Source organism: Copidosoma floridanum, unplaced genomic scaffold (assembly GCF_036245765.1).
Source record: "Copidosoma floridanum isolate Cflo_tuat_1 unplaced genomic scaffold, Cflo_Japanese_pri ptg000078l, whole genome shotgun sequence".
Lineage (NCBI taxonomy): Eukaryota > Metazoa > Arthropoda > Insecta > Hymenoptera > Encyrtidae > Copidosoma > Copidosoma floridanum.
In genome coordinates, this window is record NW_028321955.1 from 61311 (window position 1) to 79251 (window position 17941).

The following is a 17941-nucleotide window of genomic DNA, read 5'->3' on the forward strand; positions in this document are numbered from 1 at the left end:
GATAAGTTCTGTTGATTCCTTGATATCTTTAGAGAGAGCAGTAGGAGATGCTGACATATTTATCGCTTTTGTAGTTGGTAGATTTGATTTTCAAGCGAACAAAGATTGGCAAAAAATGTTAGGTAGTAGCAGTGATCCTCCTACTTTAGGTCAACTACGAGACTTAATTTTGGCACAAATCATTACAATGGAATCGTTTCCTTGTAAACCTGTAAATAATATTGTAAATATTCGCGCAACTACTCCTTTTAAAAATATGGGATCTTCTAGTGGTAAGATGATCATGAGTTTCAGGCCATTTTACGGAGACCTAATGCATCTTTACCTATTCGATCTTACGTCTCAAACACTGTTAAATATCGTTTGACAAGTTCACCTTACTTGGCCACACGTGTTTTAAGGCAACTTGCCAAGGATTACACTGAATCTCATTCTATAGCTGCTCAAGTTCTTCGTGAAGACTTCTATATAGATGATTGTTTGTCTGGTAGCTATACGTTAGGAGATGCTAAGATTCAATGTCGGCAACTGATTTAATTGTGTGAATTAGGTCAATTTCCACTGAGAAAATGGTCAGCCAATTTATCTGAGTTAATAGCTGAGTTACCAAAAAGCCACTTATCTAGTAAGCCAAAGATCCTAAGCGATGATGAACCAATTGTTTCTGTTTTAGGCTAACATTGGAATCCTAGTATTGACGAGTTTCGATTTTGCGTTATAGTAAACGTTGACACACCCGTTCGCTGGACCAAACGTACTTTATTAGCGCAGTTGTCAAAATTTTTTGACCCTTTAGGCTGGTTGGCTCCAACGATAATTTTTGCTCAAATACTATTTCAATCTCTTTGGTTGTTGCAAGTGTCTTGGGATGATTCTCTGTCACCTGATTTGGTTAAAACCTGGACTGATTGGTTAAATGAAACACCTTTGTTGAACGAAGTTCGAATACCTGGATGGAATCATTTTTCACTAGATTGTGAATCTCTCGAACTTCATGGTTTTGCCGACGCTTCTAAAAACGCCTATGCAGTGGCTGTTTATTTACGCGTTGTACGCGAGGGTGAGATTTTTGTTCATCTTCAATTAGCCAAAACGAAAGTAGCTCCGATCAAAACGCTAAGTATTCCAAGACTAGAGCTACGTGCTGCAGAATTGTTATCCACAGTAGTTAGTCATTTCGTTGATGTTAATTCATTGAAAGAAGTGCCAGTTCACATGTGGTCCGATTCTAGGAATGTACTATATTGGCTCAATGGACTTCCTTCCAAATGGCCAGTTTTCATAGCTAATAGGTATTAAAAAATTCATGACTTGACTTCATATGCTAAGTGGCATTACATCACGTCAAAGCAAAATCCAGCTGATGTAGCTTCTAGAGGTGTTCTTCTGGGCCAATTGCTGAATCAAATATTATGGTTTCAGGGCCCTAAGATTCTTCATGAATTGCACCCTTACCATCCAGAGTTTGGAGTAGAAACGATTTCTCCAACCTCTATAAATGTAAATAGTTCAATGCCTTCTGTAAATAGTCTTGTAAATAGTTCTGAGTCCTTTTATATGACTCTATTAACTCGTTGTTCCAAGTGGGAACGGTTGCTAAGAGTAACAGCATATTGCCTTCGTTTTACATACCGTTGTTCACATAAGGTTAAACAAAAGAATTCATATTTACCTATAGCTGAAAATCTTAAGCCCCCTTTACAGGCTAGTTTGCAGCTTATTGACTTGTATTCTTTTATTAAAGTTGACTCGATTCACCTTTTAACATCAGAAATTGATTGTGCTAGACTGTGTCTAGTTTATCAGCATCAACAATACCACTTTTCCGCTAAGTTCAAGGTACTAACTCAAATTCAAGATCGTAGTTTAGAAGATAGCTTACCACTACTTCGATCTAGCCGTTTGCTTAATCTTACGCCGTTTATAAACTGTGGATTGATAAAATTTGGGGGTAGATTGAGTAGAGCCTTACTTGATGATGATGCCAAGTATCCCTTGATACTAACAGATAGAGATCAGTTGTTATTTATGCTCATTGACTATTATCACAGATTAACTTTACATGGTGGAGTGCAGTTGACGATCATTACACTCCGTCAAACGTACTGGATTGTAAGTGGTACACGGACTGTAAGAGCTGAGCTTACTCGTTGCATCACTTGTAAAAGATATAAGTCTAAATCACAATCTCAGTTAATGGGAGACTTGCCTTGTTCTCGTGTTACTCAGAGTTCTCCTTTTCAAAAATCAGGGATCGATTATGCTGGCCCCTTTCCAATACGCTTGACAAAACACAAGGGTAAAGGAACTTTCAAGGGTTACATTGCAGTTTTCATCTGCATGTCAACTCGTGCAGTACATCTTGAAGTTGTGGAGGATTATACAAAGGAGGCCTTTATAGCTGCCTTTCGCAGATTTATTTCTAGACGTGGCCACTGCACAGATTTATTCAGTGATCATGGCACGAATTTCATCGGTGCTGATACTGAGTTAAAAAGAATGTTGGTAGAACGTAGTCAGGACCCTAATTTTCCCTATGAATTAGGTGAATCAGGTACACAGTGGCACTTTATTCCGGCTTCTGCTCCACATTTTAGGGGTTTATGGGAATTAGCAGTCAGATCCGCTAAGCATCATTTGAAGCGTGTAGTTGGCGACCAGATTTCGACAGTAGTGGAATTTTCTACTTTATTGTGTAGAATTGAGGCATGCCTCATACTAGTATTGTGGCAGTGTAAATATAAAGGGCTACGTTTTTATATACATAAATAATTGTGAAAATTGCGAAAATCTGAAAAAAGAATGAATTAAAAAAATATTTTTAAAAAATAAACCTTTCTTATCATACTGCAGTGTAGAAAAACGTTTTCTTTCTCTTTTAAGACATTTTTTGAAACTGAACTAAAGTTCCTTTTTTTTGACATGTTTTAGTAGAGAAACTTTCTTGTATTTGTAGTAACTAAAGTTATATATAGTGTGACGTGGTAAATCCACGTCACGGTACAAGTGTATTCTTAACAGTAGCATGCAAGAGGAGAGGCGGTACAATGCACACTAATCCTACCTTATCCAAGGCCCATATACCGACACCCATCTTTACTATGGGTATCAAGGCCAGCTCTTGACTGTGCGCAGCAGTTGGTGTGTGTGTGTGTGTGTATACTAACACATGCAGGTACTTAGGATACGAAGATAGCACGAATCGGCGAGCTGGCAAGAGAGATACTTTCGTTCTGGTCTGCTTGCCGTCAGGACGTGTAATTAGGAGGTAAACATAGTCGTCGTGCGTTTTCACGGGCGTGTGTGCAAATTGCTGTTAATAGTATTTTACGGCACCAAGTGACAACAGGAGACGCGGCAACGACTACTTGTTAACGACTGGGGGCTGCTGCAATAACCCTCTCACGCACGCTGCCAAGGACAGTTAGGTCCAAGTGCCGACACCTGCCGATCGGATCTCCTGGTGCTTGCATCCAGTGTTACCGTCAACATATCACCACTGCGCCAGTAAGGTAGTCCTACTCCTGTGTATCCTATCTCTATCGCGTAAATGCATTGTGCTGATCAGCAACTGTCGAATTTGCACCAGCAGGGCTAATGCTGCATAAAGTTAGTCCAGGTCGGATAGTTAAGCAGTGTAGTTTTATGTACTCATTATATTGAGTTGTGTAAAAATATAAACAGCAACTGTGCGTTAAAATATTAATCTTGCTCATTCATACTTATTCTAGTGCCAACTATGCGCTTTATCCATTTAGCCCTAAAGGAAAATAGTTATGTGCCGCGTCTTTCTGCTTATAGCTAAGCGAGTAAGACACATCACAATAGTTACTTTCCAAAGAAAAAACTCGTGGTTAGGAAAAAAAATTTGACTACCGTGATGTTGCCTTTTTTTTCACCTGTAAATACTGTGGCTCAAAATATAATACATCGAAAAGTTTGCTCAAAAGAATTTAACGTAAGAAATTAGTATTCACACCTGAAATTTTTAAAAATCGTCTTAAATTATAACAATGTATAAAATATCGTGCTTAAGAGCTTATATGGCAGATGAAAAAAATTTTTTAAATAATCCAGTTATTGAGCAAGAAATACAGTAGTTCATTTAAAAATTTCTAGAAAAACTTTTGGTGAAACATACAGTATAGTTTTTTTTTAAAAGCTGGTATTAAGGCAGGGCGTGAATGAGGCATAACTAAATAGTTAGTGATTAAAAACACCCTTAAAGCTTAATAATAATAATAATAATAATAATAATATTTAAGAGGAAGTAGAAGGAGAGTAGAGAGAGAGCTGAGAAGTAGCAGAGGAACCTAATCCAATTTTCGTTAAGTTAATAATCCTGTTAGAGAAAGCAAATAATTACGTGATTCTTAGGGGGAGGTAAAGAGGTGGTGATTGGTAATTAAGAGACAGCGGGAGAAAAAGTGGGAGGCTGTGACTCATGTTTGTCTATACAACTTTACAATATAGAGATATAAATGTATATGTATAAACACTCATTGATGAGAATAAAACGAAGCAAAACAAAACTACAGAGTTATAGTTCACCTGATGAAACCAATCTTATATTTTTGGCATTTTTTTATTCACGATAAACTTAAATAAAATAAAAGTTGTTTGTTGTCAGGTATTCAACCATGCTATCTATTTCTTTTTATTTATTCAAAAAATGTGGCGTTTGGGCATAGGTACACTATCTATACATAAAATAAGTTCTATTTTTTTTGAAGTAAAAACATTTTTAGGCACGTTGGGCTTTTTCAGATGGGGAGAGGGGGTCAAACCACGAGTCTGTCACGTCTAAACTTCACGTTCTATCACGCTGTAGCTGTAGGTATATAAGTATATAAGCTTTAAGTCCCGTTACGCTTTTGATATTGGTATATTATTTTGGTAGCAATGCAGGTATGCCTCTGTGTACTTACATATTTTTGCTTTCGCGGGCACAACTACCGCTGTGCGACCGGCAACGGTGAAACTGGTACTGACAGTCTAGCAGGAGTCCGGCACGCACATTTCTTTTTTTCTCTCTCTTTCTCATCATGAGAGTCTCATGTCCCGTGCAGTTGCTATATCTCAACTTATAGAGCGCGTGGTGGCTTAGCCGGCTAGGTCGTGGGTCGGCACGCGAGAGATAGCAAATCAATTCCTGGCCAGTGCGACTTTTTCGGGCAAGTACCTTTGTGAATTTTCACATGTGCTTATTCACCACGTAATGTTCCTCGAGAAAAGAGTAGACAAGCTTCTCGCAGCAAAATTGCCTAATTTTCCTCTACCCACTTCTCAGTAAAGGAAAGCCTCCCATTTATCTTCCTTTCTTTTTTCTAAGGGCTCAATGCCCAGAGTAGTGCCCTTTATTAAAGGTGAAAGTTTAGCACTATAATGTAAAAAAAGTATACTGATAGGTATAGTGACAACTTCTATCAATCAAGAAATCAAGTATGTACAGCATAAATACCATTTATACTTCAATTTTATAAGTTAAATGCTGCATAAAACGCATGGATTCATATAGTAACATTGTGAATTTATTCTGTTGATAGTATTTATCGAAACAAGTACACTGTATGATGCTAGCTTACATCATATGAGAATTACAGGCGTAGCTTATGCGTAAAGTGTTTAGTTCAAGCCATGCATGACAGATACAGACTCTTGAATAGTTCTACATAATTCATCACGTTGACAGTTTTAATAATCTTGAAAATTATATAATTCCATTTTTTAAATGATAACTTCTTTAAGCGCGTGGTGCACTTTTTGGGTGAGTCAAATATTAACAACTTGCAACTCCGAAAAAAGCAGGCTAAAAATACAAAACAAAAAAAAAAGAAAAAAAATTAATTATTAAAATTGTAAAAAAGTATTGAATGATTAGAAAATTATGATATACATTTAGAATCTATTATTTAATTATTTTACAGCATAAACTAAAAAAAATGAAAAAAAAACGATATTTTAGAGGAAAAGCAAGATAAGTCAAAAATAAATATTTGTTATTCTTAGCTACCAAACTGCCAATAAGTGCAATCTTTTAATAGCGAAAAAATCTTACTGTTAGATAAAGAGACGGCTTTTCGTTGTATACTCGCAAAAATCTTAAAAAATACTGAACCGGTCAATCCCAAATTTTGACAGAAGTTCAGTTACAACTTCTAATGTCTCATAGGCTATTAAAATTATTGATAACTTCAATATAAATTTGCTTATGCTTCTTATAAAAACCAACTGCAGAACAGCTCTTAAAAGAAATTTTAACTTTTGACCACTAGAGGGTAAGTGGTTATGTTTTGAATGCTACTTTAAATTAACTGAGCCGCTTCCGCAATAAATTTTATGGAGTAACTTTAACCAGTAAAAGTTCGTAGTAGGCTTCAGTAACGTGTGACACGCACATCAGCATATAGTCATCGTCGAGTAATAACACATCTCTTAAAATCTTATACCTTATATAATTTTGATCGTTTCTGAGCGTATGTGGTGTGCAAGAAATCTTGATATATATATACATACACTAGTGGGGCTAACGCCCCCTGCGTGCTCCGCGCGCCAACCCCCCACTAACAGATTGAGCAGACAAATTAACGACATTACTTGTGTATTTATCAATGCAAGCTGAAAATTAGTTCACAACAGCAGAATACGTGACTCACAAAGGAGTTGATAAAACATATGATTAACTTAATACAATTAAATTACCATAAATATTTATTTTCCAATAGTATTTCAAACTAATATTAGAGAGGGTCTTTCATTGAAATTGAATTTAACACACGAATTGACATTAAAAATGAATGCTATAGTAGTGTTAATAAGAACTTTAAGTATATCAGACGGTCTCTGTAGAGGCACAAGATTAAAAATAACAAAATTATTTAAGTATAACATAGAAGCAGAAATAATTATGGGAGAAAAAAAGCAAAGTTTATATTCCTAGAATAACATTGAATACTGGCATCTTATTATCATTACCTTTTGTCTGCTGTAGAAAACAGTTTCCCTTCGTATTAGCATGTTCTATATTTATTAAAAAATCAGAAAAACAGAGTTTTTATTTTTCAGGATTGTATATTAAAAAACCTTTTTTCTCTTACGGACAATTATACGTTGCTTTATTAAGATGTAAGCATCCAAAAAGAATTTTTATTCAATTTGCATCTGAGAATAAATCAGAAATTGAAAATACTGTTTAGCTAGAAATTTTTTAGTAATTCAAAAATATGTTACTTTAAAGATCGTCACATTAAAACAGACGTATGTTAATTCATAAAAACCATGAAAAACAAATATGTGAAAAATGTGGAAAGGGTTTTAAAAGAATAGATGGGTTAGAATGACACATAAAATGTCACAACATTAAGCTAACAGAATGAATTATTGTTTTAAAAGCTTAATTGTGTTCGTCTATTTAATAATACCTCCTTCTGAATTCTGTCTTTTACTTAATAAAGTCCTCAAGTAATCAAAAATTTTATATTTGGGTAAAGTAGACATGGACCAGAAAGAGATTTGAAATGTTAAAGTTAAATCAAGTTAAACAAACAATGGTACTTTAGAGACACATAGTGAGTAAGGGGAAGCGAATAGACAGAGGGAGACCTATGATCAGTTACTTAAAAAACCCTAAAAACGAGGTACGACTTAGGTACTAAATTGCGTATATTTTTTAACATTTGTGATGGTAAAACATTAGATAAATAAGTATTTTATTGGGGGGAGGTGGAGGGGGAGCAAGGGGAAGCTGAGGGGCAGTGGGGGGGAGCTGAGACTCACTTTCGTCAATACAACTATATAATACAGATAGAAAATAGTCCTATTATTTGGCAGTTTTTTTTTTGTTTTTTTAGCTTCTCCTCCATTGAAACTATAAGGTATTTTGTTATTTTTATTCGTATAATTAATATACATAAAATACAAAATGCCAAAATCGAGATTGTCTCGCAAGACAACTGCCGCAAAGTAAGTGTCATCTAGAAGACCGAACGAAAGTTTAGATGATTGTGAAACTCAAAATTCTCAAATGACAATAGCAGCTGTTAATAGACGTGCTAAGAAGATTTCTTCTGTTCCAGAAATGCGTCCATTATAGCAGTGAATCCAGTCCTCTTCTTAAAGACATTGTCTATCATTAATGCAAATCAACGGCACGTAAGGGACAAGAATTATTTTATGGCGTAAGAAGCACACGGTACTTTCTAGCATAATTAAATTTTTTTCACTTTATACTGCTTATTATTTGCCAAAATAAACTACATGGATTCCAAACAAACATGTTTTTAGTAAGAAGATTTTTCTTCTGAGAAGTGTCAGAAATAGATGTAAAATTTTTAATGAAGGGGGTGGTGTCCCCAAATCTAAAAATTTAAGAACGCCTTGAAAAAATTTGTATAAGCTAACAATTATAGGTAGAAAAACATATTAAAATTTCAGACACGCTATCTCTACGGTTTTGGAGAAATTAAATACGTATTCAACACGTACTCTTATTGGGAAAAAAGTATTTTATAGATAGTAATTCAAAAAACTTTTAGACTTTGCTAAAATTCAAATATCATGTAAAATAGTCTGTTTAAATCATCATATTTCAAGAAAATCACCTGTAGCTTTACCGTTGTTTAGTTATAAATCAAAAGTGGGTATTTTAAGATCCGTGAAGATGTAAATGTTGCAACGTAGATTTCATCACCAACTCAATGTTGACGTACAATATAACTTCTGAACGTATCTATACTTATACTTACTCGATCTTTTAAATCATACATAGCTTCCTATTCACTGTTTTTAGTGCAATCAGAACCCACACACCATTCCCCTCGCTATGATTATTTTACACACACCTGGCTTGATCTGTTTATTGTCCATAGCTCTGATGCCGTCCTCAATTACTCAAAATCTGATTCACCTTTCATAGCCGGCCATGATTTTATCGAGCTCACCTTGTCCTTGTTCAAACCACACCCGTATATCAAAAAATTTTTCGCACGTAATTTCAATAAAATAAACCTAAATGTTTTAACAACTGAACTTACAAAAGCTTTCTCAAACTTTCATTTTCCATTTCTAGAGCCATTGGATGTGACAGATAGCACGCAAATCAATCTCGACTCTCTTATCTGTAATTTCTCCAGCACTGTGCTGTCTGTCTTTGATTCGCTTGCACATTTTAGCGCATGAATGTCCATCATATATTATGTCCCTTTATCGATTAACATCTAATTTTACAGATCTTAGACGGTCTACTCGTTTTCCCATGGATTATCTCATTTTACCTTACTCCAGAACTGAATCTATGAGACGATCCTTTGCTGTTCAATCATCGATTTTCATAAATAAACTTCATCAAACTGTATTTCACGCATCTAAAATAAATAGCTTTAAAACTCTCCTATTTGCGTTTCTCCTAAACCAAGACAAGAGTGAGTGGGATACTGAATACCAGATTTCTGCCTAGATTATAAACTTCTAATTCTTATCTTTGAATGAAATTGTTTAATTAATTTTTCTCTTTTGTTCTTTCTTTTAAACACTAATTGTTAACTCAAATGTATTCACATTCTTTATGTATTTACCTATTAATTTGCGTACTAACTTGTATTAACTAATTGTTTATATTTTATTTTTAATACATACATTGTAATAATCCCTTGAAGCCATACGTGGTTGTACCCCCTGGCTGAAATAAAGACTTATACTATACTATACTATACTATACTTATACGTATAGATATGTAGAGGGTTTTCGCCTTGTGTGGCATTGCCACATTTATTTTCACTTGTCTTTTTTGAAATACATAATGTATTTCAAAACACACATTGACTATACATTGTGACACTACCCCTCTAAAAACGTTCTACACTATGTGTCAACACACTGTGGTGTTCCATTCAGTGAGTCTCAGGCTAAGCCGCTAGCAAATATATACATGGCAAATGAATTTATGAGTATACATGTATATTTTTATTGCATTAATAAACAAAATAATAGAAAAAGGTGGGGTAGAAAAAATAAGCGCGTGGCACGTAGATGATAAGTTATGCTAACTAGACTGATAGAATTAGACTTTTCAAAAAATTAATTCCTGTAAGCGAATAAAAAATTAGATTAGCGAGATGAAACTGATAGAAATTGCTGCAACCAAAAACGAACCTCTGAATTTGTCAGCAAAGTACCCAAAAAAAATGGTAAAAGTGCCAAAATCACCTAATAGTTTTTTTGTAAATTGCAAAAAACCGCAAACTTGGCCGTTTTTTGAAAAATTCAGAACTCAGTCCCATTTGGAAATGAAAAGCTGAAAATTTGATTTAACGTTTTTTTCGTAGTCCTTAACATATGCTCCAAATTTTTAAGATGATACAATTAACAGTTTTTGCAAACCGTCGTGTTAAAGAAAAAATGGTCTCGAAAAATGGCTCTAAAAAAGTTTTGAGACTACTTACGGCCATTTTTCAAACGCGCTGCTCTTCGTCAAGAGTTAGTGTTCAACATGCTGAAATTTCATAATCCCTTTTTGTTTAGAAGTACTGTTAAAATTGCTTCGAAAAACAGTGATTTTCGCAGGAGGCCGTCGGCGGCGCGTGGTGGGGCAAGCCGCCGAATAAGGCCACGCCCACTTCCTCGCTGAGCGCTCGGTGCACTTTCAAGCGTGTAGGTTTAAAATGACTACGCGTTGTAAACCAACGATATCTCTGGAACTAAGCATCAGAAATTGATTTTATTTGTTTAATCTGGGGTAGCTTTCTATAATATTGAGAGTGCGCGTATCGACATATTAATAAAAATAATAGTAATCATAGAAAAACGGTACTTCTGAAAATTATTCTACTAGTTGTTGCAAATTTTAGTACTTTTGTAATAGATATTACATATATTCATTTTCTGACTGTATGTATGTCATAATTATTGTCAGCATTGCAATAAATAATAATAATTATTATTATTACTATTATAATCATTATTATAATGATTATAAAAATATTAATTTGTACATACAGAAAATAAGTTTCATAATGCGTTTTTCGACACGTACTTTAATAGCTTCCCACTTATGATGACTAATGTTTCGTTAAATGTCGAAAAGACACGTGATAAAATCGATATATTTCGCCGAAGGGTTTATGAAATAATTACATAACATCCTACACAAATACTTTTTATCTCAAATCACATTTTACTGAAATCTCATTATTATTGAAAGCTACCCCAGATTTAAAAAAAACATTAATTTCTGATGCTTAGTTCCGGAGATATCGTTGGTCTTACAACGCGTAGTCATTTTAAACCTACACGCTCGAAAGTGCGCCGAGCGCTCAGCGAGGAAGTGGGCGTGGCCTAATTCGGTGGCTTGCCCCACCACGCGCCGCCGACGGCCTCCTGCGAAAATCACTGTTTTTCGATGCAATTTTAACAGTACTGCTAAACAAGATGGGATTATGAAATTTTAGCATGTTGAACACTAACTCTTGACGAAGAGCAGCGCGTTTGAAAAATGGCCGTAAGTAGTCTCAAAACTTTTTTAGAGCCATTTTTCGAAGGGACCATTTTTTCTTCAACACGACGGTTTACAATAACTATTAATTGTATCATCTTGAAATTTGGAGCATATGTTAAGGACTACGAAAAGAAAGTCGTTTCAAATTTTCAGCTTTTCATATCCAAATGGGACTGAGTTATGAATTTTTCAAAAAATGGCCAAATTTGCGGTTTTTTGCAATTTGCAAAAAAACTATTAAATGAAATTAATTTCAACAAAGCTACTTTTGAGTGGCTTGGAAAGGTGCATCGTTTTTGTATTAAACTTTTTTTCCATCCATTACTGTCTCCGGCTCTTGGAACTTTTGGCACTTTTACCATTTTTTTTGGAAACTTTGCTGACAAATTCAGAGGTTCGTTTTTGGTTGTAGCAATTTCTACCACTTTTATCTCGCTAATCCAATTTTTTATTCGCTTATAGGAATTAATTTTTTTTTCAATGGTGTGAAATCTAATTCTATCAGTCTAAACCCTGCATACGGTAGGGACTTCATTCCAAAGTGTCCCGTGACTTACTTTAAGTAAAGCACTGGAGAAAATCTATAGGTTGACATGCTTCCCCCACTTTACTCAGCTGTCGTAGCAGCATAACGTGTGTGTATTCATATCTTTAGAGCTGCTGTTACTGCTGCTGCACTGCCACTGTATCCAGAGTCAGTTGTATGATCTCGGAAGCGATTGAATTTTGCCATCCCGAGGGCCCATCTCAGCTGATCTTTCGTTGACTTTGTATACAACATCGTGTATATACTTATACATGCACCTAGTCAGAAATGACAGTTCGTCACCTTTCTATTTCGTGAGGCCCTACTTAGGTAGTCTACTGAGGGCACACCTAGGCGCGTCAGGGAACTTCCGTGAGATACTTATTAAGCAGTCTTCATAAGCTACCTTTATCTTACCTTACACATTGTATACATAGTTATATCAGCTATAGTTACAGTGTTAACTGTAGCCTAAAATTATATATAAGTACACAAGTGACTAGTATTAATATTCATTGCTATTGACATGATTAATGAGATTTCTCATAAACATGAGAATGACAATATCAGTCGTCATTAAATTTGTTTTAAACAAAACAAGTTTTTCAAAGTACCGGTTATATAAGCAATTTTTATTGCTTCAAAGAATTTATGTGTCGAAAACTACTTAAAAACCATACTTACATTAAAAATCTTTTATATGCAACAGTTTGTATACTGTAATTCAGTTGTCTGCTATCAAGTCAAGTTCATCTGTCATTCAATTAAGTCAATGTGTTTTCGTACAAAAAAAAAGTAAGTTGCAGTGTGAGCAGTTAATTTGTATTTATTACTTGATTTATATTAAAAAGTACTTAAGAGTTAACTCACACAAATCATACACTTATATTGTTAATTTTCAATTAACAGTGAGTGATATTTCAAAGGTTACACTCACTCCTTTATTCATTTAAAATCTAATGTATGAAGGAATTGAAAATAATTTCTTCTATGTGAAGCAGGACTTTAGTTTAATTATAATACAATATGTATTCTTATATAGACATATCTATATTTATAAATTGAAAGTGGTTAGGTCACGTCGATTAAGACAGCCTACTTAGGGCCTACCAAATGCCCTCTGACGCTGTCAACGTAGAACCTCAGTAGGCTAAAGAGGGAGCCTTAGCAGGCCCTACTGGTCGCCTACCTAAAATTTCTGCTTTGGCAGCTGCATGTACCGTGTATATAGTTTATACTATTTTTTATAAATTCATTTTGTACACTTATTTTATTTCAGAACTTAATCTTTCCTGACATCTTTGCTAATAAATTGTTAGATATTTGGAACATATATACATGTGTGTGTATGTATGTGTCCTTTGACATGTTTATAAGTGTATCCGCTGAATTTACTGAAAGCATTGATGTCGGATGTTTCGTCGCCACACATGTAAAGCAGTTTTGCTTGTGTCGGGGTTCCCGACACCCCTCTTGCGGTTTTTTAGGGCACTGCCCAGCCCAGCAACGCGTAAAAAGTATTTCCTACAAAAAATACATCCTGACTATTCAAAAATGCCTACGTTATTCTTAAAGTTTTAACTTCTGTCTTCCTAGAGTGCCAGTTTTTTATATTATAAAAATAAAATAGGAATGAAACTATATCTTCTTACTATAAGTTTTTGTTTCGTTAAAAAAAATCGAAACAAATTTTGAGTAATGTTATGGTTTTTTGGAAATCAAGTACAATGAAACATAAGTATGTCTACTTATGTTTCGTTTATTAAAACCGAATTTAATTCTCATTATATTTTGTTTCGTGTGTAAGGAACGAAACTGAACTCCGTTTAACTTTTGTTTCATTATCAAGAGACAAAAAAAACCTAAAGTGTTTTCTTCTGAAGTACGTTTTTGTTTAGTGACTAAAAAACAAAACAAAATTAAATAACTCCTTTGCTTGGTTGTTAAGAAATGAAACCATATTGAATATACGTTTTGGTTTTAATAATTTATCAAAACTGAGCGAAACGTGTGTTTCGGTCCCTGTCCCTGCTTTAAAATGTTGACGGCTGTATGTATGCTATAATGGAGAGTGCAACAGATAGTGATACAGATGATAGTTATTGCAAAAATAGATCCCCTTTAAAAGCATAATTTTTATGTACCAAAAAAGCTGAAATTTAATGTACACGAAAATTTGAACTTATGAATTTTGTATCCCGATAAGTTTTTGTTTGTAATTTGTTACTTAAACATGTTATGCAACAATATCATTACATTATATTTGTTACTATATAGTTGTGTATAACAAGTCATTGAATTCAAACGCCATCTGCAGCCCGCGTTGTTGCCCTGAGCGCACTGCATCTGGTGGGCCACCTAGTGAGGGGTACAGATGAGAGCGCTGAGCTGCCCTGGCTGTTACAATGCTACTTTTAAAATTTTTTTTTGAGCTTTTTTTCTAATGAAGTTGATAATGCGCTTCTATAGTGTGATGCGGAAATACATGAAGATGATACACAAATTTTTTTGCTATACTAAATTTAATTATCAGTCCGTTCTTGCAAAAAACTCTTATTTTTTGTATTTTGGCTTCAGAGTGAGCTAGAGCATTTTTTAAAAATAAATTCGTGTTCATAAGGGAAAGGCACTCACGTTTGTTGGGAAAAGAAGCATGTAAAATTGACGGAGACATTCGCAATTGTTTCAGTTGCAAAATAATATTTTTATAAAAAAATGTAAAAATTTACAAAAAACAATTTTTTTTTATTATTGTTATTAAAATTTAAAGCAATGTTCTTACTGCAGGAAAATGTTGATAAACCGACCATGAAGTTTTCAAAAACACTTCAAAGTTTTACTCAAAAAATATCAATTTGTACAAAACTAGTAATTATTTTGCAATGTTACAAATAGCTTTTTGTTTTGCAAATTACAATCAATATTTTCTTACAGTTACCTTCAAATTGATATAATATTTTTTTTCTACGTTAATCGAAAGTTTTTTGGTGTGAAATGATTTCTTTTGCAATTTTTTGCCATTAATGTCTTATTAACAATAAATAATGGATTTGAAAAAGTATCCAATTAATAGAAAATTTGATAACAAAGTTATTGACGGTCGTGAAATGCCTTTAACAAAACTTAAGATGTAACCGAAAAACTAAATAAAAAATTGGGGTTTGTTTATAAATTGTTGAATAAATAAGAGATGCTGACTTCTGATTTTGACTAAACTATTTTTTCCTTTTTCCTCGGGAAGTTCTGTAGGGGAATGACCAATTCTTTCTTTTCTACGAAACATAAGATTTAATCGTATTTCTTCTGTCTCTAGGCAATAGACTAACCCTGAAACAAAGAACCTCTGTGGGGATGCTAATTAGCCTGGATCTGATGCTTTGGCAAAGAGTGCCAGCTTGACCGGTGAGGAGTGGACGTCCTAAAATATGGAGTCTTTTTCAGGAATTTCAGGAAAAAGGTGCTTAGTGGCGAGTGGGATGTTCAGCTTAACGTGCGAGGTGTTTTATCGGAGACATTCCCAATGTGCCCATGATATGATAGGTACGATATTAATTAAGGGATCGGTGTGTCAATACACCCCCACACATAGATTGTGACTGGGCGATCACAGTGACTAGGCCAGTAGACTGTCGTGGTAACCCAGTGAAGAAAAAAAAATTCATTACTTAAGTGAACATAAGTTTTTAGGTGTAAAACTAAATAGTCGTAGTGTTCTTTCTTTTAAAATTTAAGTTAAGAAAACTTTACTTAGAAAAAAAAAGATGAAAGACAAACAGGTAGAGTCGGGCTACAGTGAGTCAAGGGAGGTAAAGAAATTTTAATTTGGTTGTCAATAACTAGTCTTTGGAAGAGGTACAGATACATGAGGGAGAGATTACCTAAACATAATTAAGTTAGATACCGTTAAAACAAAAAAGTTTTATGTATCTATCTACTGTTTTTTACTATGACACACAGTCACATGTAGTGATAAGATATGAAATTCGGAGATTAATAAACAAGTTTTTGAGTTCTTATTCGATAAGTATACAAAAAGTAAGACAGAAGTATAATTGTGACTTTTAAATAAACTTTGTCTGACTCTCATGTAACTTTATACATTTGAGAGTCACTATTATAGTACATGATAAATTAACAGGCTTCTTATTTAAATGCATTTTACAGGACTTCTAAGTATATCGTAACAGTTCTGTGATTTTATTTTAACTACAAATAACACTCACTCACCACAATCATGCATTTTTCAATTTTATGCGAAATTTTTTGTGCATTTTACTCAAAGTGCTGCATTTATTTTTTGTTTTAATATCTGTACAGTTAAAATTTTTTTAATACATGCATTTATAACAGAGTTGAGATTTTTATGTGCAATTAATTTTTGTAATGGAATTACGTACAGCAAATTGAAAAAAATCGAAAATCTCAAGCAGAGAGCCAACTTTTTTAGGAGCGTCGCTTTCGAGTCTAGTATAATCACCACCAAGCTAACTCTATTATTACTAAATGACAAAAATATTTAGTTTTTACTTAACTGCACTTTATTTTTTTATTTTTTTTTTTTTTTTAACTAGTAATTAAAACATAAGAGCTCTAATTTATATAATAAATGCTATAAAAATAAATAAAATTCAACTAAGCTTATTTTTTGCAGTGAAATATTTGCCTTTCAACCAAAGAACTCGTTTAGTGCAAAATTTGATTCATATTCTTTGTCATCAATTAGATTTACTTGGAAGAAGTTTTAATATACCTATTGACACCGTTTTACCATGGATCTTATTACACCATATCCTTCAATTGTAAGTAAAAAAAGTATTTGAATAATCACGATTGTATTAATATTTTACTTCTTTTAGTGAAGATGATAAACGTCGAGCAAAAACTACATCAGTAACTAAAAATGAACTACAGTCTACTGCTCTTTTTAAAGTATCTGAGGAGAATGAAGATGAAGACAATGAAGATATTCCAGCATCTATTGTAATTTTGCTCAAAGCTCATAAATTTTTGGGTCGACATGGATTGTGCTGTATGAAAAATGGGAAACTATTACTTTTTATAATGGAATTACTCGTCCCAAAATTAAACTTTCCACCGTTTTCCCACATTAAAGAAAAATTGAGACAGCCTCTAGAACAAGTAATTTTTTGTTTGTATGGGCATCCATCAAAGTTTATTAGTGGTATACGATCAAAACCTAGATACCTTGATGAGCATGTTAAAACTACTATAGCCCTAACATGGGAGAAAAGTCAATTATTGTTCGAGTTTTATAAACCAGTAAATTTTCCATCATTTGTATCAAGAAAAAATGATTCTATAAATTTAGACACAGTTGTCTTGTTTAAAAAAATATGTCATTTAGTTCCATCGGATAGTGACCCATTTTACAAACTAGAAGATATGAATGCCTTTTTACTTGGAAATCGAGGAGATATTCCAAGAGTAGAAAAAATAATTGGCAATGGCATATCATACATATATTACCTCATTGCTGATCATTATTTCAAAGCCTCATCAAATCAGTCGTGGGAAAATGCAATAAAATATTACATGTTAGACTTATGTTTACACCCAGAAGAACTTAACTCTTGGGCCGGCTTAGCCATGTCAACTAGTACTCAGATGGAAACATGGTTAAATAATTTTTATCCTGATATGTAAGTAATAATCTAATTCTCATTTTTTTCGCATAGATGTAGCCCTTGAGTTTATTTCCAGTACAAATGTTTAACAGAATATTAACAAATACATAATCAATCAGAATTGTTGTAATAATATGCTAGAATTCCATTTAACTGTAGAACTGTGTGATGCTGTGGCTTAACAAAAAGTAATATTCAATCTTCGATTCAGAAAATTTAAACCAACGAAATGTGTTTATTTTATTATTATAACGTGTTTTTAATTGTATGCAAGAAAA

At 33.7% G+C, this 17941-nt stretch overlaps 1 long non-coding RNA gene across 1 annotated transcript in view; it reads left to right on the plus strand.

The window, feature by feature from the left end:
* The window catches only part of LOC149372972 (uncharacterized), a 48721-nt gene extending 31049 nt beyond the window's left edge, over positions 1-17672 (plus strand). Inside the window, exons 2-3 of the long non-coding RNA XR_016293550.1 lie at positions 16670-16817; positions 16875-17672. This is a non-coding gene — a long non-coding RNA (uncharacterized LOC149372972). The remainder of the gene's footprint in view (positions 1-16669; positions 16818-16874) is intronic.
* The last annotated feature ends 269 nt before the right edge of the window (positions 17673-17941 follow it).